The following is a 26,174-nucleotide window of genomic DNA, read 5'->3' as shown; positions in this document are numbered from 1 at the left end:
ATTCCTGTTATTATTATTGTTGTATGTGTTAATATAACCAAGTTAAGGAGCGCTGGAGCCCAAATGTAACCATCATGAAGCATACAGAGGTAAAAAGAGAAAAAAAGATATTTTCTCTTTTCCTTTCTTTTATTAATAATGCCTATCTAAAGATCCTCAAGGATTCAGGAACATTAAGCAGCCTTTAATGCAGTTAATTCTAGGAAAAGATAAAATCACAGGAGACCACAAAAACTCATGACAAAACTATGCAGTTTTTGTAGCTCTAGGTACAGAATAAATATCATAGATATACAAGCAGATCTGAATTTAGATAAACATCCTATGCTCTCCTTTCTGAGACAGTTGTTACAGTCTTAAAAGTAGTGTTCACCTGTACAAAGGTGTGATATTCACCCATTTAAAAAAAAATGCTGAAGAGATAATGAGATAGAGTCCAGTGCATATGGGTACGTTAGTGTAAGAAAGCTTTTCCGTAATGAAACTACTCTGCAGCTAAAGGGAAAGTCTCCAGGAGTATAAGTTTAGCATCTTTCACAAGTACTTACATCAAGGCTAGTCTTAAAGAATATGAAAGAGCCCATTCTTCCAAAAGAGGTATTTCAGAGCCCACATTTAAAAGAGACAGAGTAAAATTTCATTTTTTCAGGAGCCAAAGTTGAGGATCCCTATGGTTTCACCAGAGACACCACTTAGTCCATGGAGTATTTCAAAACTAGAGATAGATCTAACATGCATTTGCAATGATCCTGGAACCATCCAAAGATGTGCACATATAATTTACATTATCTTAAGCAGGAATTGTGTAGATATCTGAGATGTCAGTGCAGGTCGGTATGCGTGGGATTAAAAAGAAAAGCATAGGTTACAACCTTGAGCCTGAGAGATTTTCTTTGATTTGCTTTCCTATTAATGTGCCAATCAAATCTATCCCAGTCAACATGTGAAATTTCATGAGCTTCTTTGCAGACAAAATATATTTCACTATATTTAATATAACACTCAGCTGCAACATAGAATTGATGATACGCGGTCTGGAAATAGCACTTTTTTAGCAGAGGCAACACAGGGCTTCTCTCTATGCAGACTTCTCTCCTGTATCTCTCCCATAAAATACAATTCTTGGTTAATGATTGGAAGGAGGACAATTATACAATTGTTATGTGATACAGTAAGTGTTTATTCTGGATAATTTATTTTTAAAATAAAGTTAATAATTTACAAACAGTACAAAGTTGTTTGCCTTAAACTTGTGTAAATAATCAGGAGGCAATTTGAAAAGTTCTCTCTTTGATGAAACACATTGTTATGCGCAATACTTGTCTTTTTTGTTTGCAAATGATAAATTATTCAAAACAGTTTCTCTGTGCAGTCATGTGGTTGCTCAATGTGTCAGTAAGATAGGAGTTTTTTATTTTTTGACTGGATCTCTTAAAGTAAGAGAAACGTAAGATATTCAACACTTTCACTATGTATTATTCCACCCTAGCAAAGAAAAGTGGAAAAAGGCAAAATATACCAATAAATTTATTTATGAAACAAATTTGCAAAACAATTCTGGGTCTATGATGTTTGCTTTTTCAGGTAAGGGATCTCTAAGGGAGATGTCCTTTGTATATTGTTGGCAATAGAAAGCTTACAGTGCAGTTTAAGATTATCACAGGTAATGATCATATGTATTCTACTTTTTAGCCAAACAAGAAAATGAAAAATGAGCTGCTCTGTTATAGATCCACTATCAAGTTTTTAAGCAGGCATAACCCGGTAGCTGATTGATTAAAGGCAGCTATTCAACTGTGTTGACCCCAACTGCTTCAGTGGAAAAATGAGTCATAGTTCACATATTTGCATATGCAATGTTAGGATAATGAATTCTTGCACATGAAGTGAGTTATGATGAGGAAAGAGATACATGTTTTAAAATTGCAGGGACATGTTTCTATCTGGAAGAAGTGAAACAAGAAACACAGGTTCAACTCCCTACCCTGTTTGAACAATAGCTGCCATTTGGAGAAGTCAGGCACAATTCATAAATACGATAAATTTTACTGGGGGAGGCGTTCTTCTTCAATGTCTGGACTTCTGTTAACTTTTCTTTTTTTTCAGTACGCTTTGGTGAGGTGACATGAAATCTCCTATTTGACTCTTGTAACATCTTATTTATTTTTAGAAAGAGGAAATATCTTGTTATTCTTGTCAGCCACTAAGATACCCACCAGCATAAATATCTCACCAGATCCAACATTTTTCTGGAGCTTGGGAACAATATAAATTCTCGAAGTTTTTCTCTTGCAGGACATTAACTTCATCCATTTTACACATCTCACCTTCACAGGGAAAATCTACAATGGATAAATCATGAACTGTAACAAAAAGACTTTTAGGTGTAGTTTGTTCAGGTTTTTGAAAGAAGGTACACTAAACCAGTATGTCAATTTCTAGAACTATACAGCTGTTCTGTATCACAGGAAAAGAGTTTGGAGAACATCAAGAGCTGTTCTGTCAAAGCAAAAATCTCTTTTTTTTATGTCTACTATGTCGAAAAATGATGGAGTGAAATTTTGTATGTGTTTTTAATAAATATTTGGAAATTTTCATGGAAAAATGTCTAGGAATCCTAAGCTATATCAATTTATATTTAATCAAATGCAAAAAAAAAAATAGTTCACTGTTTCTGGGCTATTAGTGATGTAAAGTTTGAATGAGGTTTTGAAGAAAAAAATGGGTTTTTCCAATCTTTTACTTCTTCAACAGGCCAAAAAATTGGAAAAAACAATAGATGCAGCGGGGAAAAATGAATGGAAAGCATCAAGCAAAGAACAAAAGATCTTTCCCAGTTTGCTTCAGCTTTGATTTGCTATGATTTGAGTTAAATTAAAAAAAAAAAAAAAAGAAATTTTAAAGCAAAAATGCTTTCCCACTGGTGTACTGTATTTTTCCTCACTCATTTTTTCACTGCTTCCCCCCTGAATGAATGTACACTGTGGATCCAGTTGCCCTGCTCTTCATAAATGCCGCAAGCCATGGTGCCAGAGCTGGAAAAAAAATTTTACAGGAAAGCAAAGAAAATGACATACTCCCTTGAAGTATATACCCTTGGAGTGACATGGGCACTATGCACCGTGCATAGAATTATGGTTACCTTTCGTGCTTTTGTACAACTGGAAGTAGAATCACATTACCCATGAAGCAGCCACTGTACAGCTCATCTATCTACCAAAGTACAATTACTGAATACAGAAAATTGAATATATAAATACATGTTGAAAATATAGCCTTAAGCACAAAAACCCTCATCAGGCCATAAGTCTTATTTAACATTCATGTGCTAGTTAGTTTAGATCAAGCTTATCCTGAAGATTTTATCAGGCAACATTTTTACTGCCTATAAGTCAACATGTTTTGCAAATCTACAAATCATAGACTTTGTTCAGTAGTGAATAATTCCTTTGGCGGGTTAGAAATGTATCTGCCTGCTGTGTAGGAGATGGCAATCTATAAAGCCACTTCATTACTTACAACTCTTTCTTTTTTCCTCTGTATTCCGTTTTTATGGAATATATTCTCTGATAGCAACTAAATCTTATTCTGCTGCCACTTGCTATGTATGAAGTATTAAAATAGTAATAATAATAATTTAAGAACCTGAAAGCAGAGCATGCAAAGAATAAAGAAATTCAGCTTTCATCATGTAGTTGCATGAAGAAAAGGAAAACTAAAACTGAAGTATTTCTTCAATTCTAGAAAGATCAACTCAGCATACCAATTACAATCTGAACTAGGAATGTCAGAGAGGTAAAACTTTAGACAGTGATTTATTCTTGACCCTGTATGCCCTTGACACAAGGTACAATACTATATTGTGAAATACAAAAACTGATGAGATTCTAAGGGTTGCACTCAACTACTCTGTATTTACGGAGAGTTGGACAGAACAGAATTTTTCCAAGCTCTTGATTTGATGGACAATCTTTTCAAAAGCAGAATCACGTTTTGCTGACCTGTTTTGTTTGGTGGTTTAGGTTTTGTATTTTATGTCTGGCATTTTCTACTGCTTTTGAACATAATTTCTCTTCAGTGTATTGGGAAATGCTGGGGACTTTCTTTAAGTGCTTTCTTGTTTAAAATTCTTACATGCTAAATTTGAACTTGAAACATATTTTGAAAGAGCCTGTAGTACTCCAGGCTCTACATATATTTTGAGTTTGTATCTGCCTAATTATTATTGTAAGGGGGGCCCATAATGAAGACCAAAATATATGTAAAACCTGTTCTACATCTCTCTCCTCCTTGTTTAATTTCCCACCAAATTCAATGGCATTCCAGAAACAAAATGTAATTTAGTAAGTGGGTAAGTTTTCTGAAAGCAGTATGTGTAAAAAGTGTCTAACCTAGAAAAAATATGCAATATGATTGATACTTAAAGGCAGCTTATGAGTTCCCTATTGTCAAGCTCAAATTGGCATTTTGAAGATAAAGATGTTCTACCATTCTTTCTTGTAGACCATTGGGATTCCGTGACTGCCCTGGTGCAATATTTCTCATTTGTGCAACAGGAAATGCAAGTTGATTTTCTGATTGACAGAAGAGCCAGGAAACAATATCTCTGCTTGTGCTCAGTGATTTATGGATAATGTGCTAGCTCTTTTTCTGTCCACCAGCCTAACCTCGTAGCAGCTTACAAGCTGCAGTGCCACTAAGACAGTTGTTATTGCTCTTTTTTAAGCCCAACAGTTGTGCTTGCTCTTGATTCCTTATAACAGCCAATGGTGACAGTAACTATGATGTATACTTTCCCTTTGTACAGGAGACAGAATTCTGCAGCATTGTTCATCTATCTGATTCCCTTGTAGGCTTTTCACCTACTGTGGTAATTTATTTTTCAGAAAAATACCTCTTGAAAGTAAACATGGATACGCATTGTATGTGTGTATTTGTGTATGCCCAGCTTCCTCTTTATATAACTTTGCTCTATGCCTGAGGCCTTTTTTTTTCTCTATATGTAGCATATACCTGCTCTCATCCATCACACTTCATTCTGTAGGCTAATCTAATTCAGACAGTTTTCTGATGCTCCATTATGACAGTTAGTACTGAAAAGTATTGTCAGATTAAAAGTAGATTAAAAAAATAATGCTGCTATTCAGAATAGCATTCCCTGATTATGAATACTTGTGGATCCTCTCCTTTTCATTTTGGACTGTTAAGAGTACATATGTTAGAACATTTCTCTTTCTAGATCTGTCACTGCATTATTTTTACTCTAACAGTTTTTGATGAGTGAAAATTTTCAGGGTCTTATTTTTTTTTAAAGAACTGGAAAATTCCATATTAAACATTATTAACCCCAGAAAACTAAAGTCGAGTAAGAAATAACATCAATACATCAATATTTGAATGTTTAAATGATTCTGTCCCATGCTATATACAGTGGGTCACAGCACATTTATACAGAATTTGCTGTTTTAAGGAGTCAAACACAAGCAAAAAGTGATAATCATACTTGAAAAATGCCCAGGTAACAGGAAAATGGCTCAGCCTTTAGGTTTGGAAGGACTGGCTGATGGAAATGCAAACCTCTTCCTTTCCTTCCCAGTCAATTTGTAGACCTTGGCAAGAGACCAGCAGTGTCCCAATATGACAGGGTAGAAAGTTCTGTGTTTATATGTGATATCTGTCATCATTTTCTGTGTGAATGATTAGCTACTATTTTTCTCATTATGATTTTGTCTTCTGTTTTCTCCTTCAATTTTTCACATTTGTGGTAGATTAGCCTTGGATAACAGCCAAACTCTCACCCAGCTGCTAACTCATTTCCCCACCCCAGAAGAACAGAGGAGAAAATGGGGAAGAAATAAAAGGAAACAGAAAGCTCATAGGATGAGATAAAGACAGGGAGATCACTTACAAATTACCACTGTGAACAAAACTGAGTTAATTCAGGGAAAATTAGCCTTAATTTATTGCCAATTAAAACAGGTGCAGGTAGTGTGAAACAAAGACAGATGTTAAACATGTTTCTTCCAACCTCTCTGTCAACTGCACTTTGACACTTCTGTTCCTCCCTCTGCCCTGGGTGGTGCCAGTATAATGGGTGTAAAGAAGATGTTGCAGTCAATATATAATTTTTTCTCTTTCTTTCTTTTTACACTTTTCCTCCTCTCCATTGTGGTCTGTCCATAGATTGCAGTTCTATGGGAAATATCCTTTTGCTCTGGAGTAGTCTCCTTTGAAGGCTGCAGTGTGGATATCTGCTGTGGCACCTGAAGAATGTGCTCTTCTTCTTCTCTGATCTTGGCATTCACATTGCTGTTTCTCTCTGGTTTTCTCCCTTTTTTTTTTGCTTATATGGTTTTGTTTTTTTTTTTGCCCTTTCTTACCTGTTTGTGCCCAGAGGTGCCACACCTACGGTTTGTGGCCTTGTGCTCTGTAGTGGGGTTGTTGGAGGCAGCTGGAAGTGGCTGTCCAAACATGGGGCAACCCTGACCGTTTCTCACAGATATCACCCTGCAAAGTCCCAGAGACAACTCCTGGACACCTGTGCCCAGTACAAAATTCTCTACCCATCTTCTCTCTTGAAATACTTTTTTAAGTCTATGTTTCTAAATGCACATAGCATAAATCAAAAGCTTAATTGTAAATAACTTGAATCCTGCCTTCAAATACAGAAATTCTCAGTTCATTCCAAATGTATATCAGGCTCCTTGTGCAACCGTGTGGTACCAGATGCCTTTCATGTTGGCTGTGGTTTTGCAGTGTGGGGAAGGGAACTGAGAGGGCTGGGACAAGGTCTAGTTAAGTGTTGTTCAGTTGGCATAGGACAGAGGAAAACACAAGTACATGCTTCCTATCCTTATTTATGTCATTTTGTGAAGTTAGAGGACGGGAAAGTAAGTCAGATATGAAGGGCCAATATACCTGTAGAGAATCAGGTGCAAACTGTTGCTCTGGAAGTTTCACATAAGCATGAGGAAAAACTTCACTGCGAGAGTGACAGAGCAGAGAAGGAGATTACCCAGAGGGACTGTGGAGTTTCTTTCCCTGGAAATATTCAAAATAGAATTGATACTGGCTACTGTTCTGTATGGGACCTTGCCTACGCAGGGAGGTTGGACAAGATAATCTCTGCAGTTCCCTTCCAACCTTAGCTGTTCCATGATTCCATCCCATCTAAACACAGAACAGGCTGCTTTTAGAAGTAGGCTGCAATCACTGAAGTATCTAAGGTTTTGCAGTGCTGAGGTGGATATGTTCTTGCATTAAAGATTCTAGTTTCATTTCCCAAAGAAATTTTTTTAAGCTCCTAATTCATAGCCCTTTAGAACATTTTAGCTATGAATTTTGTGCTGTCGATAGCTACTGTGCCAGTAGGTCGATTTATGAGGAGATGGTGAGATAACATATTGGGGGAAAAGGCAGTTCATGACATGTAGTCTCACCCTGTTGACAACACAGACACTCTCTCAGTGAAACGTGTGCTCTCTAGGCCTCCCTGTCCTCCAGACAGCTCCTCTACCTCACTGCTCTTCTCCTAGATCTCCACGAGCTTTGCTCCAAGCAAGGAGGTAAGCAGTATTAATCTTCCTCCCAACCGTCTCCTTCTGAAGTGCACCATCTACTTACCTAATTCCAGGTACTATTACACTGTTAGGAGTACAAATAAAAACATTCTGAATTTATTCATGGGATGCAATGTGTTAAAAGCTGCTGGGACATATGCATAATTTTAAAAGTGCCTTCACCTAGATTAAAAAAGGAATAGACCCATCAGTTTCCCATTTTGAAATTTCTTTTTAGTGATGATGAGGATTCTTTCATGATTTTCACAACTGTATGTAACAATAAAGCCCCCCACTGCCTCACTGTGCTCACATCCACTGTATGATCTACAGAAACATCTATGAAGCTGATGAATATCACTGGGTGCAATTTTTTTCCACATGAAGGAATTCAGTGGCACACCTTTGCTTTATACGCATGTCCATGTCTGATGCCTCTTTGTCAGACTGCCCCTCTGCTGCCATTTGACAGTCTCAAAGGAAGTAAATGTTTAGTTTTTGCTCTCCTTTTTTCCACATTCTCATCAATTTTCTCACAGCATGGAGGGCTGCACCACAGTAAAAGATTTGCTTTCTTGCTTTCTCTATATCTGTGCTAAGATTTACGTTCTGTTCTCATATGGAAATCTGTTCTTAGCTTTCTCCAAATATTACAGAAACATTAAAGCACTGGATTTATGATAGAATTTTTCAATACATCAGCCTCTAAAAATGATTTCAGTGTGTTTGTAAAACAGCATAATTCACAGAGAATGGCTTTTAAAGTCCACAAAATTCTCTAAATAGCTTAAAGACCTCCTATTGTTCCTGTTTTATATGTATATGAACCGTAAGATACACTTCATTCACTTCAATCAGTTTTTTGTTGTTTTAGTCAGAAGAGACACACGGGCTTAAAAACTGATAGCAGCCTTTACAGTTTGATATATTTTACATGAAGATGTTGCTTGAAATTGTGTACCTGCAGATTATTATCATCTGATCTTTTTAACTAGTTGCCAAATTATATAAAAAATAGCAGGAGTTATAAGCAGAAAAAATGCCAGTTTTTTATATTCATGAAAATAAAATCTTGTTCTTTTAGTTAAATCGCCATAGAGATGTATATATTTCATTTCTTCATTTTAGCTATTCTTTCTTCTCTTGCTTCTTTTCTTTTCTTTTTTTTTTTTTTTTTTTTTTTTTAATATAATCCCCTCTGTGCAACACATTTGACTTTTAGATCTACTTTTTTTGTCTGATTTTCTTCTATTTTAATTTTACCTTAAACCTGCTGCCATCTCTAGGTAGTTTAAAGAGGCTAAGTAAATGGGGATATATCTATGCCACTTGCAAATCATCCCTTGTATCATTTAATGTTGTTGTAAAACTGTGATGATGCAAGAAATTTTATTTTTTAACCTCTTTCCATAAGTAGTTTCTTTTTCTGCAACATGTACTTAGCATTTTTTTTAATATTCAGTGCACTGTCTTCAATATATTTCATATTCTTCATAGTCTCCCTTTTTAAAGTCCAATATTTCTGTACTACTATGCTTTTGAGTATTCTTTTGAGAACCAAAAATTTGATGTTGTTGCTCTATGATCACAAGAATCAAATCTTTAGCAACTTTTATCTCATTTATCACGCATATTTTATGTTCTTGGGGAGACATCCAAATACCTGGCCTTCTTGATTATTCAGCAGATTTAAAAGGAAATAGCTGTATTTTACCTTCAGAAATAACTTTCTTAGTGATTTCATGATTTTTATTCTAGTCTATGCCAGCGTAACTGAAGTCTTCATGATTAATGATGTGCATCTTTACAAGGATCTCGTATGCATAAAAGCACTTCCTGATCTGCCTGTTTTCACACGGGTTTGGATGTTTTTATCCATTGCATTATAATTCACTTCATACCTTCTCTACCATATGCTTCTATCCAGACCACTCCTGCTGTCATATGCTATTCCTCTTGTAGAAAAAAATTTCTCTGATATTAAAAATATATTGTTTTTTCCTCATGTTATATATACCCTCCTATTACTGTGGTGTTTTCATAACTTTTTATTTAGCCTTGAGTCAGCTTTCTGTTAACCTACAGTAATTATTTTTTTCTAAATACATGTGGTTACAGCTCTATAGTTTTCTTTCTATGTATAACCCCAAGGAATTCGTGTAAAACAAACACTTCCTTGATTCATTTTTTGCTTCATTACTTTCAACAGACTGCACTCTGCTACCTTCATTGTGACATTCAAAAATAATTTCTACTCCTTTCATTTTGAGTAAGATCTATGAAGCTGTTGGCCTCAAGACTCATGATGGTTACTGCAAACTGCAAGTGGCTTAGCAGCCTGCGGTTCTTACAGAGCAAGGGGTGGCCAAACCATCATCCTTGACTTGTGATAATGCATTCAGCATTCGGTAGAGAATTCAAAAAACATATTCTGTATAGAAAAATGACAACAATGCTCACAGTTGCCAGGAATTTGGGTGTTAAATATTCTCTCTATAGAATAGTTATCTAGAATCAGTGGTAGTCTCACTTGAAGAGTGACTAGGAGTCTGAAAACAAAGAGTATTTTCAATAAAAGACTTGGGAAAGAAAACATGGTCTTGTTTTCTTCTCTAGCTTACATTTTTCTTCATTTGTTCCTTTAAACTTCTCTTGTTCGGTATATATATATAAGTATATATATATATGTTTTAAAAGGTCTACAAGACTTTCTCTCATTGTTCCATCATCCACAGCATTTTTTCTTCAGTTCTTAGCAAACTTCAGGAACAGAAGCAGTATATCTTATGCTGAAAATGAAAATGGCGTGTCTTCATTCTGACATTACTGGCATGGGAAGGTGACAAGGAGGATAATAGAGGGAGGCAAAGGGATCAAGATCAAAATTCATGTTTAGACTCGAGGGGCAGTTATTTTTATTCAATTGAACTCTTTGAGTAATCACTAATAAAATCTCAGTGTTTCATTGCTAAGCCCTGTGTTTAATTTGCAGTTAACCTGCAGGTACCATTTCCCTATCTTTAGAAAATATAAAAGAAACTGGTGAAACCGTAATTGAAGTCTGTAGCCTTTTTCAGACTCTGTCTGGATAACTTTCCCACTACAAAGCTTTTTCTGCCTTATATGTAAATCTAAGTACTCTTTTCTTGATGCTTATATCCTCAGGCGTTAAGTAAATAAATAAATAAAGCACTGTCCTATCTCCCATGCCCTTTCAGCAGAATGTATTGTCTATCAAGATGAACCATTCCTATATTGCTGAATGGCCATATTCACCAGTCCATGAATTTGTAATTTAGCCTGTTTACTGCAGTCCTGGGATGTGTACCGCTCAAAATGTTCACCAGGGACTTTGTCATTTAGCTGTGTCATATTATTATACTGTGTAATGAAACATAACCACATAATGCATGTAAATAACAAAGTGTCCGCTCCCTGCCAAAATGTAAAGGGAATATAAAATGTAACTTCTATTACAATCCCAGATAAAATGGCACAGCAATCTCTTGGAGAAATGAAAATGTTGCCTTGCTGAAATTCTTTTTTTTTCTTCCTGTAAAATATAAATGAAAGTAGGAGGCACTTAATTTCATAACACTTAACAAGCTTTGTTCCCCACTAAGTTTCTAATTTGTGATTTTTTTTTTCTTTTTTTAATATGCCCCCTACATATCTGAATCTTGTAAAATACACTCTTCTATACATATCCTTCTTCCTGGCTTCTTCTCGGCAGTACTCCTCTTTCTATCTTCCTTTACTGTAATCTTGACTATAAATATTTGCAATTTTCTTTCTTTTCCACTATCCTGCTGTACTCTCTCTCTCTCTCTCTCTTGCAATTTTTCCCCTATTGCAAATGGAAGTTATCTCCAGTGTTTGTAAATTAACAGGTGCTGCTGTTGTACAGATACTAAACTGTTTTGAAGCTCCATTTCACATGCACACACACATACACACACAAAGAAATTACAATAATTAACAGGAAAAAAAAAGGTCTATCCAGCTAGACAAACATACTTAAAATGTAACAGAGAAAAGTAGAACACTTTGTAAATACTCTGGAAGTAAGCAAAGTGAATGGCAAACACAGTCGAAATGACACTAGATGTGTTCTGAAGTATATGCATGCTTTTTGAGTTAGGGAAAGAAGTTAACGAGTCTAAGAAGTATCAGTTCCAAAAGAAATCGAAGAAGGATGCTGAATGCTATTTAAAACTTGAACAGAGAAGAGACAGAAAAGATGGGCTAATTTCCAAGGAGATGGATTTCTGGGAAAAAAATTGCAAAGGAATCTTTTTTTTGGAGTAAATAATACTTTTCATTCTTCATTCATTTTTGTCTTTAGCTTCTTACTTATTTTTTCAAGTATGGGAGCATGAATGCTATACACTAATATTTGCTCAAGTTTCAAAAGCTATTTTCTCCCATGTTGTGATTGCCATGAAAATCTGCATGCCCTTCACTTAAATTGAGTACCACTTTTGAAGCTGTGCATTCAAATCAGAGTTGTCGTAAACCATATATACTATTTTACATTTTACTATTTATGTGTCAGGAGATTATTTTTCCACGCCATCCTTGTGTGGAAACCTAGAACACAGCTACTAGAAAAGCAGAGTTTTAACCCTCCCCTCACAAGGTAGCAAAAAGAAAATAATTCTGCAACCTGAAACAGCCATTAAAATCCTACATGCTGATTAACGTGCTGATTTTAGAAATTGCATGTGACAAAAAATCCTTGTGGTCCAGGCAGATGTTAACAATTTGAAATGCACCTTCTACTCTTTGGTCTTCCCAGTAATAAATCTCTTCATAGGGAAATTGTAACAAACAAACAATCAAGCTTGGATTCTGAGTGCATATGAATAACTACAACTAATAACACCAGTCCAAATTCCAATCTTGAATCTAAAATATTCATAGTATTTCCTTCACAGTATAATAATAGTAGTAAAGAGGAAGAAAGAAAACAACACCTCTGAGGAAAATCAAAATGATAAATTCAAGAATCTTTCCACAGGCAATTCTTGATCTGAAGAGAATAAACTCATTAGTAAAAATTTTTGTTATCGTAATCTGCTCAGCTCTCATCATAATGACAGTAGAGCTCTTAAGAGTTGAATGAGTTGTCTAACATGATGGATTGTCTCAGGGGTATTCTGAACAACTGATTAATCCTAGTCTGAATGCTTTCCCTTTGTTCACATTGTTTTTCTCTGCCTTGCCGTTTTATCTGCTTGTAGTTAAATAAATTAAATCTGTCCAATAATAAAATCTGTTCAATAATCTGTCCAATAAATTAAATCTGTCTATCTCTACACCATTTGGAGGAATGGAAGAAATAATTGTACTTTGCTTAATATAAAATATAGCTGGACACATTTATTCAGTTATCTGCTTTTTTCTTTTTGTTCAAAACATACTTCTATTTCCAAGTAGCACTTAGCAAACAGGCTGATTAAATGAGGTATATAATCGATCATCTGACTGTTATTTAGGCTGAGAGCAAGCAGTTCATCTCCCAGCACTGCACTTCAGAGCATAGGAAATACCAGTTTATACAAATATTGATATTGCAGTAGGCATTTAACCAGTCAGTGTTCAATCTGGTGAAATCACACAAATCAAAAACATATCACAACAAACAAAGGCTATTTTTTATTCATGTGAGAACATATATCACAACATACACAGGATATTTTTTATTTATGTAGACTTCTACATTTTTATCACCTAATTTTGAGGATTGTACTGATTCAATTTTTCACCAAAAGCAATGCTAATGTTGAACTTGGACTTTTATGGCACTTCTTACCTGTGTTGACATTGGCATTTTACAAGGGAATCAGCAGTTGATCTCACTGCTGCCTATCCTAAATTCTTTACTTGGGCTTAAGGACAAACTATTTTGTGCACTTACTTTAGCAGTTGGCTGTTGCAGTTCAATGGACCACAAAAATACAGACCACTAACATTACACCACTAGGCCAACCAGCAGCAGATGCACAGTGTGCCCTTGGTAAGTTTTAAAAATCACCAGGGGATCATTAAGGAAATAACCCTTGAGAATTCTTGATAGAGCAATTTCTGTCTGGGACTCTTGTATGATACGACATCAGAGCTTTTAGACTCCAAGCATCACAGACCTTGAATGTCTCTAGCACTGACATGTTCCAGCACTAGCACAGTTAGGCAAGATAAAAGAAGTGGGATTCGGGCGTGAGAGTGGAAAAGGGAACACTTCTGCTTATCCAACCAGACTCCTCATCCAACCAGAAGAGTCACCAGAAGGAATAACCAGAGTGAGGCCAGGCAAAAACAAGGCTTAAAGTGACTTGTTTGGCAAGTCCTTTGTGGTAACAGACTGCTGTGTCTACAGCCCTGCAGCCTCCAACAGTGATCAGGCTGGAAAACATTTTCAATAAAAGAATTTTCAACAAAAGAATACGTTAGAATTTATTCAAGCAAAATATGTCACTTAATTTATTATTCTGTGAGGATTATCACAGTCTGACAGTAACCATCTCTATGTTACTCCTGAGCATTTCTTGATAAGCAGACAGAAAAACACTTGAAGCACGTAATCCACATCTTTGTCTGCAGCAGTTCTGCTTGTTTTGTTTTGTTTTGTTTTACTTTTATATTTGATTACTCACAGCTGATTTCTTCTATTATGGAGTAAAGGCAACTGTTCTTGCTTCACAATTACAATTTCAAATGATTTTCTGCTATGTACTCAATACTCAACTTTTTCCATTCTCTTGAAAAGCATTTCTTCTATCATCAAACAAGTCCTCATCTCCCAGTACAGGAAAATTCCTTTCCATGTGAATGGCAAAATAGTTTCAAAAGATTATGTAACTGAGAGTGTAAATCATTTTAAATTGATCATCATGATCACTCTATGAATATTCCCTGAGAGTAAATGCAGAACTGGGACACGGACTTCTTTGAATTAGTACATGTGTATCTGCACATTTTCTTTAGAAGTATTTATAGTGTATATTTACATTCCTCCATATATGGGTTTGGAACAGAAATGGGTTATTTACACCACCAAAAAAAACCATAATGTCCCTGCAAGCAAAACGTATTTGATTGATGACTGAAATCTTACAAATTGAGGCAAATGAGTCTTCAAAACTATGCTTTTAAAAAATATGTTTTAAATTACAGTGCTGATAAATGAGATCTAAAGCAAAGTCTGATAGCCTGCCACTTCACTTCAAACTGTCTCAGTAAGGAGTTTTGAAGCATAATCAATAGCAAGGTGATTTTCATAAGGGAAAGGCCCACTTAAATAAAAGTTGGAGAAAAAATTCCGTTGTCAATTTCAAGTTGGTTTTACTATGAGCCTGTTCATATTCCATGTAATAACAAATTCCTAAAACAGATCATTATTTTCTAGTTGAAAGTGAAAGGTCAAAAAAAATTAGTTAATAATAATAAATTTTCTACTTTTCCCAGCACAAAGCTTGGCATTAGAACTACTCTCCATCTGAAATTTGTGTTAAAGATCTGACTAAGCACTTTTAGTCCTCAAAGAAATATAGCTTGAATTAGATTCAAGATAGAAATTGAATGAAAGCATAGTTTTTTGCTATTTGCTTTTTGTTTTATCTAAGCCTAATCTAACTGTTTTGATGCCTGTACTCTTGTACTCTGTACTTTTTCACTTGGGGTTAGATTGTCACTAATTGTGTACTAGTTGTAACAGCACTCATGCAATCCAAAGGATGAAAACACACTCCAGTGAAGAAGAGCTTCACAGGTGTCTGAAGTCCGACTCTGTGCTCAGTGCTAAAATGCCCACTCTTCTACGGTCTCTGAAATGTTTTTTCTCATCATTATCCCATTCATTTCTTATTCAAAAATTCCAGGCTGTGATACACAAAAGACATCAAAAAAGTGGCTACAGCTTTAGAAACAACATGGAAAGTACTTTTACATGTCTGAGTTTAAACAATAGGATATGTCCTTTATTTTTCTTGATCCAATTCAGCATTGTTGGGATGGATATGAAAGGACAACTAAAGTACGTCAGTACAGAGGGCAAGAAGGTGGGAAGTATGGGTAAACCACAACCTCTTTCTGCTCTGGATCTGGAGTAGTGCCACTGAATGACTTCCTTGGTGCAGGACATATTATAAATACCTCCTTCCTCAGTTTTCCAGTACCTGATATTTCCTTTGTTCTTCCTCTCTCTACACAAGCATTTAGTAGCTGATAAAAGGAAAATTCTCTGCTTTGCTCCATTTTCTACTCATTCAGGAAGAGACTGACAGAATCATTAGTTGGCTGATGATTTCCTTTTCTGTGGTGCTAGAAAAAGAAGCTACAATTCTATTCACCCTAAACTTTGTTCCTAGATGGAAAGCACAGTAAGGGAAACCAAGTTATTAAACCCTCTGTGTATAGTAATCTACTGGCAGTGAGTGTTTACATCAAAATGTTGTTTTGTTGTTTACATTAAAAAGACTTGATTTGCAAACACAATTTGTGGAACAGCTCTGTTTTCTATCATGTATTTTGGCTTGTCTGGGACTTGATTTACTTTTAATTCAGTAGATCTTGGCTACATAACTCCACCTGTAGTTTCAATCAGTGGTTACAAATATTGCAATTAGCTGCTGTGGAAATGATTATGTTGTCACAAACAGAGGATTAGAGCTTCATGTGAGGAAAAATCATCAAGAGCAAATGAATGCTTCTGAAAAAAAATAATCTGGGGCTCATGCTAAGATTCATAATAATGAAATAGAAAGCCAGTAGTAGCAAAGGAGGAAACAAAACAAAAAAAAAGTATTGCTTGTCCCTAGTGCATTTTTCTCCCACAGGTTATTAAAATCCATTTGTTGTCAAATGTCTCTTCTCACATGAAGATTTAAACTGATTAAAATGCACAGTATCCAGAGGATTAAACCTTTATCCCATGACAAAGTTCTTCTCATTGGAAACAAAAATGACTGGATTCTGAAATTCTAAGAAAAGGATTTATTTTGAAAAGGAAACAACAGCAGTACAAGCAATATAGGACTGTCGCTACTCTGACTTAGAGCTCCCACCTTGAAACAAGGTAAAAACTGCTCATCCCTAAGAGTAGCAGTTTCCAAAGCTGTCTAGATACAAATCCTATTTCTGTAGAGCAAACAGCCCTAAATATTGGTGCAAATTCTTTCAGGTAGCAGTCATGATCTATCTCTGGCATTGCACTCCTTGCTGTCACTTCAGAAATGAATAATCCATTCTCCTGTCAAAGTTAATTTTGAGTGACTCCTAAAAACTATTTTGATATAACTGATGGTTTGAAATCATTCTAATTATATGAAATACATTTTCTAAAAGTATTAATCTTCAAGACAACCTGTCTTTTACTTGGGTCAATGAAATTCTATTAAAGCATTAGCAGAATTGCAGGAAATTTACTTGTTCTTGTTTAAGCCTAGCCATACAGGCAAAGGTGATTGTTACTTCTTGCAGACACTTAACAGCAAAATGTTTGGTTCAATAAAGCGTTCTACACTCTCAGTTTTGATGATATTGACAGAGAAGCTTGATAATACTTTCAATATTTTCTTTACAATCCCACATTTTGTGTTAACTCTGGACCTCAGTGGACTCATTTTTTCTCACATCAGACAGGGCATTTTTTTCACACCAAGATGGACAGGAGGTATTTCTAGTCTCCTGATCTGTTAAACTTTTGTCAAATGCTGTACAAAACCAATGTGTTTGTTGGGACAATGTGTTTAGATTTATTTTTTCAGTAGGGGCAATAAATTTGCATATGAACAGTTTCACCCGACACAGATCATCAGTAAATTACAACACATTTAAGCTAAATATAAATATTTTATTGGAAAGAACAAGGTTTCCCTGTACACTTGAATATAATGGCATAATGGCATATGTTTTGGAATTACTTTTACTGTGATTCAGCCTTGTTCTAATAAATCCTTCAGATTATTCACATTCATTACCTGTTGCCACACATCTGTAAGACCCTGTCTAGGCATGCTTTAAATGTAAGAATGTATTCATTTTTCTTGACAGTGTCCAAATTTGTCTTCTAATTTGTTATATGCCTGTGCGTCTAGTTTACCCTTACAGTGAATAAAAATAAGCACCGAGATTTACTTGTTCAACTTTCCTTGTGCTTTTCATCTTCCAATTCTGATGGGATGAGTTTGGCAACTTTTTTTTACTGTCTGATAAAGTTTAGTTTAAAATGAATCAGTTTGCCATTGCAGTCTTCCTATTTTTGAGCGAAACACGGCCTTTTTTGTCTAAAAAACCTATCTGACTTCTTAACATTAAATCTTAGACTCTTCTAGACTACAAAAATAGCTGTTCAGCCTCCATTCAGTACTAAAGCTGTACATGGGTTCATCATTTTCCCATACAGTTTTTTTTGTTTTTGTTTTTGTTTTTAAAGCCTCTAACATCTTCATCAATTTAATGTTCCTGTAGAATGCAGGAATCTTTGGATATTTGTATCAGTTTAACAGTCTGATGTTATGTATCTGTGATACATACAGATCAGATCTGTATGTATGTATAGTATGATACATACTATACAGATCTGTGAGATCTGTATAGAATAGATCTAATCTATTCTATATGACTTAAGTGGAAGCTGTTAATCACATCAAGAGCTCCAGAGCTACCTATTGTTAGAAAGACTACCTCCTGAATCTCTCTTTTTGTTGACATCCATTGCTTGCAGAGGCAAAGGAAAGTGCTGTTTAAAACTCTTACATTTCTGGAGAGTTTCAACACTCATGAAACTTTCAGCTGCCCGTTTTTTCATTGCAGGTACTTTCTTTGCTGTTTCTTTCCTTCTGCTATCATGCAACATCTATTAATCATTCAATGCCTCACTACTGTTTTGCACTATCACTGCTTATAACTGTCTGTGTTCAAACCAGTGAGGCAAGCCTGGACAACCCAGACAGAACTTAGAATGTGTCTTCTTTCTACCTGCATGTCAAAACTTGAGTCATCTTTGATCCGACCAAGTCCCTTCAGTCCTGTGTTCATCCCTTGGAAAGGAAAATTAGTCCCTGACAAGTGTATAACAGCAGAGTTAGCATATCATTTTCCGAGGTCATTGCCAAGCCTTCAGACATTTTTGCAGCACAAGTAATTCCTGAGCCAGACATGACTCCTATTTATATTTAGAAATCCCTTGAGAATTTGTTTTCCATGACCTTCACCAGCTTTCCTTGGCATCCATGTAGACTTAAATAATTGCAACATCTTCTGGCAAGGAGTGGCACAGCTAAACTACACATTGCAGACTGCTAAGCTTACCTACAAGTTAGCTTTTTTGCATCCTATCCAGAGCTCCTGTCAGCGAAGATGCAGTAAGCAACCAGTCCCTCTCCCTGCAGTCCAAATTCTTTCACATCCATGCTGTCGCCTGCTCATCATTTTCAGACAGAAGCTTTTTCTCTTATTTACGCATTTCTCACATTTTGGTAATCCTGTTGAGAAACCCTCCAGCCCAAACAGAAAAAGAAGCCCCAAGGAATAGCAGTATAAGCAGCATAAGAGGACATGTCACAACATCCTTCAGAAATACATAACCATTATGAGTTCAGGTGGGAACAGGACTCCTCATGCTCTACAAATATGTTGATGTCACCTAAAAACACAGTGCCTTTGTAGTGTGATGATCTTCCATTGATTTCCCTTCCTTTCACTCTACATCTGTATGTAGTTTTTCACTTGTTTTCTTCTGGCACCTACTTTTAATTTTTGTTTATATTATGTTGGTTTTGGTTTAGTTTGGTTTGATCTTTAATATTGAACTTGTTTTCATGATTGTCCTTTTCACAAGAAGTGAGAATAGTGGCTCTACAGTCCATCATAGACTCCCTAGTGTATAATGCAAAATAATTTTAATCTCTTTTTAAAGAGTCATTATAAAAGATTTGTTTGCTTCTACTTGAGTAAAACTAAATTCTGTCAGCCATTCAAAGATAAATAGTCAGACTGCAGTGGAATGCTCATCAGAAACCAGTAACCTATGGTTTACCTGCAACTTAGCTATAGCTGCAGCTAGAAAATGACATGGGAAGCTGTCTGAAGATATTTGTAATCAGAGATATGGGAATAGAAATGTACTGCAATTATTGGCTGTTGTGCTTGAATATAGAAATTTTCTTTAGCAAGATGGCAAGTTCTTGTGTGGATGGCTATTAGATGTTAAAATTGAGTTAACTTTCTTGATAATCATTTAGTATCTTTCTCAAAACAATCAAAGAACTACAATTGAAAAAAAAAAAAAACAACCCTACTATTTTGCTAATTATAAATACTTCATAGATGAGTCTCAAGTTTATGAGATTATGAGACTCCAACCTTGTCACAGGAACCTATTCTTTTGTAAACTGTTGTATATTTTTTAGGCTGTGCTTGTGTATCATTCTTATCTGCAGGTTGCCCAAGGATTCCCTTTAAGGAGTTATATTAATTGTGTTATATCCTTCAAAATTAGATTTACTGTCTTTCTAAGCTGTTTTCTGGAATGACTTTTCATTGCAAACCTGAAATTGACCCTCAAAGTGCATTTTATAGCACCTTTCACAGAGATTTTGAAATACTTTATAAATATTAAATCACAAGCTAATTCCAAACACTTGAAGAAACTGAAGTGTATTTATGAGCAACTCCTTCTCCCAACTTTTACTGCATAAATCAGAAAACCGAATATGATGTACTAGACCACACAAGACACTAGCTTCAAATAAGAACTTTAGCATTCTGCCTCTTAACATAGCTGCAGGAAGAATGTAAATCAACACTGCGTTAAGACAGGCATTCTCTCTGATGTCAGATCCTTATGAGAGTTTGGGTGATTAAATGCTTTGACTTGGAGCCTTTATTCCAAAAGTCAGTGCTCACCAGAGATGTATCAGGTGACAGGCTGAGTGTTGAACGGGGATGGTGGTAAGTGCAGAGCACTGAACACAATCACTAGCATTGCATCAGTTTTCCTTGGAGTTTGCCAGTTGAGCATGCAACCTGCCTACCATAGCATGTAAAATCTAGAGAGATCAGAGCACAAGGTAGTATAGCTGGAGGCAATAAAGGGAAGGCTGAGTTTTTGTCATGTCTTTGAAAGGTTTCTCAAAACCGATTTGTCACAAACATAATCCTGCAGTTTGAATTTATTGAATATGAAAACTGAAAAAAAAAAAAACCACCTTGGATTGCATCTTTCTATCATCAAATTCTTGATTTCTTTTTTATTAAAATAATAATAATAATAATAGCTCACAAAGAAGTTCAACATCCAGGACTATCATTTTTGCTATTTCCATTTCACTTCAGAGATTCCTTATAACTTCCAGCCACTAAAGAGATTCCACACAGCTTCATTTTAGGGCCAGTTCTCTAACATTTTCATAAATGATCTGGTTGCAGGACTTGAATGTGCACTATGTACATTTGCAGACAACACTATACTGAGAAGAGCTGTTGACTTCCTTGAGTACAGAGAGAGCTTGTAAGATATCTTGAAAAATTAGACAGCAGAACAGTCATCAACAATGAAGTTTAACAAGTGCAATGCTGGATTTTTCAGCTTGCATGGGGCAGCCTGTGTACAGACTGGGGGAAGAGAGTCCCGAGAACTGCCCCATGAAAAAGGATCTGGCTGTTCTTGTAGGCAAGTTGAACGTGAGTCAGCAGTGTGCCCTGGAAGCCCAAAGGGCAAACCGCACCCTGGGGAGCATCAGGCACTGGGTGAGGGGAAGGATTATCTTGTTCTGCTCTGCACTGTAGTGCCTCAACTCCAGCACTTCATGCAGTTTGTATACCACATCAATTGAGGTCCCTGCATTTGCTCAACATAGAGCAAAGGAGCTGAGGGGAGGCCTCATGGTGGCTGCAGCTCCTCACAGGGCAGTGCTGAGCTCTGCTCTGTGTGACAGCGAAAGGGCCCAAGGGAACGGCATGGAGCTGTGTCAAGGGAGGGACAGCTGGGGGTCAGGGGCAGGTGCTGCACCAGAGGGCAGTGGGCATGGAACGGGCTGCACAGGGCAGTGGGCACAGCCCCAAGTGCAGGAGTTCAAGGAGCATTTGAGCACTACTCTCAAATGTAGGGTTTGAATTTTGGGTGGTTGTGTGTGTAGCCAGAGGTTGGATTCAATGATCCTTTTGGGTCCGTTTCAACTCAGGATATTCGATAAAGAATTATTACGGTGATTCTATAATTGACTACTTATTTAAAAGCTATTTTATTTAAGGTTTCATCAGAGGCTACTAATGCAAGACACTAATCATTTTAAGATCGTAGCCTTCCAATGAGAGTGATGTCATTAAATCTGGTTTCTGTGTCAAAATGGAATATCTTAAATACCATCATCAATTATTCAAATTATAACCTCATTTCCTCTATTGCTTCTTTTTACTTCCTTAAGACCAATGCAAGGAAAGAATGATAGAACTGCCTTTAAAAATATTTTTTAAAAAACGTTCTCTCTTCTACATTCTGCCTTCTGACTGATCACTGTCCCATGGAAGAGGAGAAATTCGACACTTAGTGAAACTGGCCCTGCAGTACTCTTTAACAGACTTGGTCAACATTATCTTTGGCCATTTGTTAAAAGTAACTTGAAGAAATGCCATATTTACTTAGAAAAAAATAGTAGAATAAGGGGACCAAAATTCTCTGTTTCTTCCATCTAAAACACATTGGTTTTGTATAGTCTTACTTAATTTGGAAGAAGTAACAGACAGCTGTCAAAATGCTTGTATTATTAAAAATTAGGATATCCATGGAATAACAGCCTGAGAATATTATGGTATATTAAGACAGCATGTGAAACACTCTCATCTGCATGCAGATCTTCTTACACTTCCTACGTGTAATTTAGGATAGGGTTTCATTGAATTTGTCTCCCTCCATTATGTGCTGAAATTATCAGACTCTCTATCACTTCCCTTAAGGTCAAAGAACAATTTCAACATGGTACAAGAAGCATGCAAAAGTTGAGACAGTTGCCCAAAAGACTAATTTTTTTTACTGTTCCCATTGGCCAAGTAATTTCAACAAAAGATGTTCCCTTCTAAAGCTTCTTGTTTTTTTGTAATGAAGCCTAACTGGCAAGTTGTATAATATCTTCACTGTTTGACACACACTTCTTTTTGCAAAGAAGTAGTGAGATGCTACAAAAGGAAGAAGATGCATCCTTCTTATATTTTGCAGGAGAGTGAAGAGAAGCAACAACAGTGATGCTTTACCTCAGAGAAAGTGCTCAGCCTGAAAGAAATGAGCATTTACTATTTGAATGAATAATTAAGGAAATCATTAGAGGGTATCATTATCCACTTGCTGTTAAAAAAGTAAAACTCCAAATTCATGAATAGAAAGTAAAAAGACAAAAGCTGACTTTGAGATTATTTATACCTCAATTGTGAGCTGTTGCTTTTAAATAATTTTCATAAAGTATTTGGGGCTTGCCTGTCAGTTCTCCCATGAAGGCATTCACACTTAGGTAAATCATACTCATATAATTGTGAATAGCTTATTTGTTGGCCACTCTCACATTTCTCTTCTTCGTGAAACTAATAGGTGAACAGTAGGGAGAACATTTTTCCAAGTATGCACGGGGGGAGGTAAGGCTGTTCGATGAAGTTTAAATCTCTGCTTGCATTACCAGATTGCTACATCTCTAGTGTTTTGGGATTTCTCAGCTTTACCAGCAGTAATTTATAGCAGCTCAGTGTATAATCTCTTTCTTTTCTGTATCCTATTTTAAAATGTCCTTTTGCTTCTTTTCCTCTATTCTTCTTGCCCATGGTAGCATCAAAGTATTTGAAGATGATGAAGTGGAATGTTTGATCTTTTTGTAGTGCTTCTGCCTGGATACAGTGCATTATCTTCGGTGTCACTAGATAATACCTGAGAAAAAAAAAAGACCCTGAAAATATAAAAATAATCATATATGAAAGGATTTCATTTCACCTCATAACTTTTCAGAAAACTTAAACAGCTGATAGCTTGAGAATACTTTGAAATATGTTTTTTCTGAAACTATTCTTCTTATATATCCTATTTTCTCTATATTTCAATTTTCTTGTTCTTCCCTTCTGAAGACATTTGCATGAAAATAGGATCCTTCTTTCCAGTAGTTTGCTGACTTCATCTGTTCAGGCTGTACAGATTTATTATGGACTGCTTGGACTGGTCGTCTGATGAAGCTTGAGGTCTTTTAAATACTTGTAAAGATTCAGAATAGTCAAAGAGGTCCAGGAGGGGAAAGTTTATATCTCCTTCCTGCAAATTACTGAAGTGCAGAGCCCATTGCTGTTCCCAAAAGCAGAATTAGACTTATGAATTAGACCTGTGTATTTGGACTCTTCATGGTCTGATGGAGGCAGGATCTTCCTAAGTACTTTTGGGGCTCACTTTTGTAAAGTTCATTCTCTAAGCCCCTCCCTAGTCTAATGCAGCAAAGCGTTTACTTTCCTAGTTAATTCCCAGCATACTGATTAGCTCTTGTTAATTTGGGCCAAACACAGTGTTTCATGCAAGACTGAACACTGACTGTAATAATAAAGCAAAGTGAACACATCACTGTCAGTAAGGCTAAGCTGCATTTATCACTCATGCTGAGATCCAAAACTTCATGTGTTGCCCACCATCAAGTGTTAAAATATCTGATATGTGTGGGAATTTTTACTCCATTTCACTTATTTGTGCCTCTATCTTTCTGGTTGATAACCAAAAGGACTGAGAAAGCTTAAGAAAGGCTGCTCCCTTGTGGCTTTTCTAACTAGAAAAAGATCAGGAGTGATGTGTAAGTTTTTAGTTTACTTTGTTAATTCAAAAAAAAAATCATTGATGGCAAATGCATTCAAGAAGTCAGCAATGCTCACCATGGTCCCAGACATTCAAATATGTTGGCAATTCCTGAAGGATTAAAATCTACGGAAAGCAATAAAGTCCATAATCTAAACTGTATGTCATCTTTGCATACAAAACTGAACCCCTAAACCTTAGTAGGTTTGACATGCCTAGGGACAATCTCCATTAGTATGCAAGAGATGATTTCTGAAAAGCAAACTCCATGCCCTAGGCCCACTGTCCAGGCCACGCTAAGGGTGAATTCATACACATGCCATGCCATTGCTGGCAGACCTGTCTCCCCAGGGACAGGATCAAGCATCGAGGCTGCTGTGACTAAGTAGGCACACAGGCCAGGAAGTATAGCAAAACTGAAGGCAAAAGCATCCATGGAGATATTTCTGAAGTTTGGGAGTTAAAGGCCAAAATCTTAAAACACAGAGCGACAGAAACTGAATGTTGTGAAATCACTGGTATTCTTGATTAATGGTCCTGAGCCACACAAATTAATTTGGCAAACTATACTACTCATGTCTAGTGTCAAATCAATAATATTTACCTGTTCATATCTACAAACTAAGTTGTGTGAACTGTATGAACAAAACTAATCAGCATACCTGAATTAAATAAACAGTTGGAAACTGCAGGCTCAGGGACTTTGCAATACCATATGGAGTCTTTCATATGTAAATTACCATCTGAAATTCAGCCTGGGTCAGTAGTAACCTAAATTGTTGCATTCTAATAATTGTTCAGTGGCCTATATGAAATTAGGTGATTGACATGTCTACAAATTACAAACAAAATTGCTGTTAATAGAACCTCTCAGGGAGACTGGAAATTGCATGGGCATGGAGAATGAACTGCCAATTCATCCTCAAGGTGAACTCTACATGTCAGGAAGGGGCACCTGAGGGAAATCTGTAGTGTTACTTTTCGTGCTCAGACTCTTCTGATTAATTATCACCATTCATTATTTGTACAGACCTCTATTGCAGTATCACCTTTAGGCTGAAACCTTAGATCATCCATTTTACAGGGACAAACACACAGTTCCAGCATCAAATCATTTACACTTAGAAGTTGATCCATAAACTTCTCTGAAAAGCTAGCCAGATCCCTTAGTATGGAGTAAGAAGAGATGACCAGGAGGTGTGAGGAATGAATATAGTGACTACTTGAGCTTAAGAATACAGTCATTTTAAAGAATCAGTTTTCCACTCTGGCAATCTCTAGTGTTCCAGAGCTCTAATATGCATATAAGCGAAGTGTAAGATGCTCTATAATATGCTTGCTACTTTTACAAGATACTTTCTAACATGGCAATAACTACTTTGAGGAAGAAATTAAAGATTTATTTTATCTCATGTTAGTTTGCTTGGAAGGAAAATGGAGGAAGAGGTTTTCAAATTTAGAAATCTTGTGCTTATCAGATTAAAACACCTGATATTTAGTTTGGGCTTTATCTGGAATTTCAACATAGTAAATCAATACTAATCCAATTTTCTTTTTTTTCTTTCCTTCTTTAGTTCTCGTCTTGTTTAAAACAATCCTCAGACATTGCTAAAGAATTACTTTCGTTTTATACCTCTAGTTTATAAATTCCCATGGGGAAAAAGAAGTATCTCAAATTGGTATCACACTTATGTTATCATGTCCTTTACAAATTTGATAAAGTATTCACAAAGATAATTTCATCTAGTGGGTGATGCAAGTTCAGGAACAGCTGTCATGGGACAGATGTTACCTTCCTTATT

This window comes from Lagopus muta, chromosome 3 (assembly GCF_023343835.1).
Source record: "Lagopus muta isolate bLagMut1 chromosome 3, bLagMut1 primary, whole genome shotgun sequence".
Classification (NCBI taxonomy): domain Eukaryota; kingdom Metazoa; phylum Chordata; class Aves; order Galliformes; family Phasianidae; genus Lagopus; species Lagopus muta.
The sequence above is the reverse complement of the archived record's forward strand: the minus strand, read 5'-3'. Positions refer to the sequence as shown.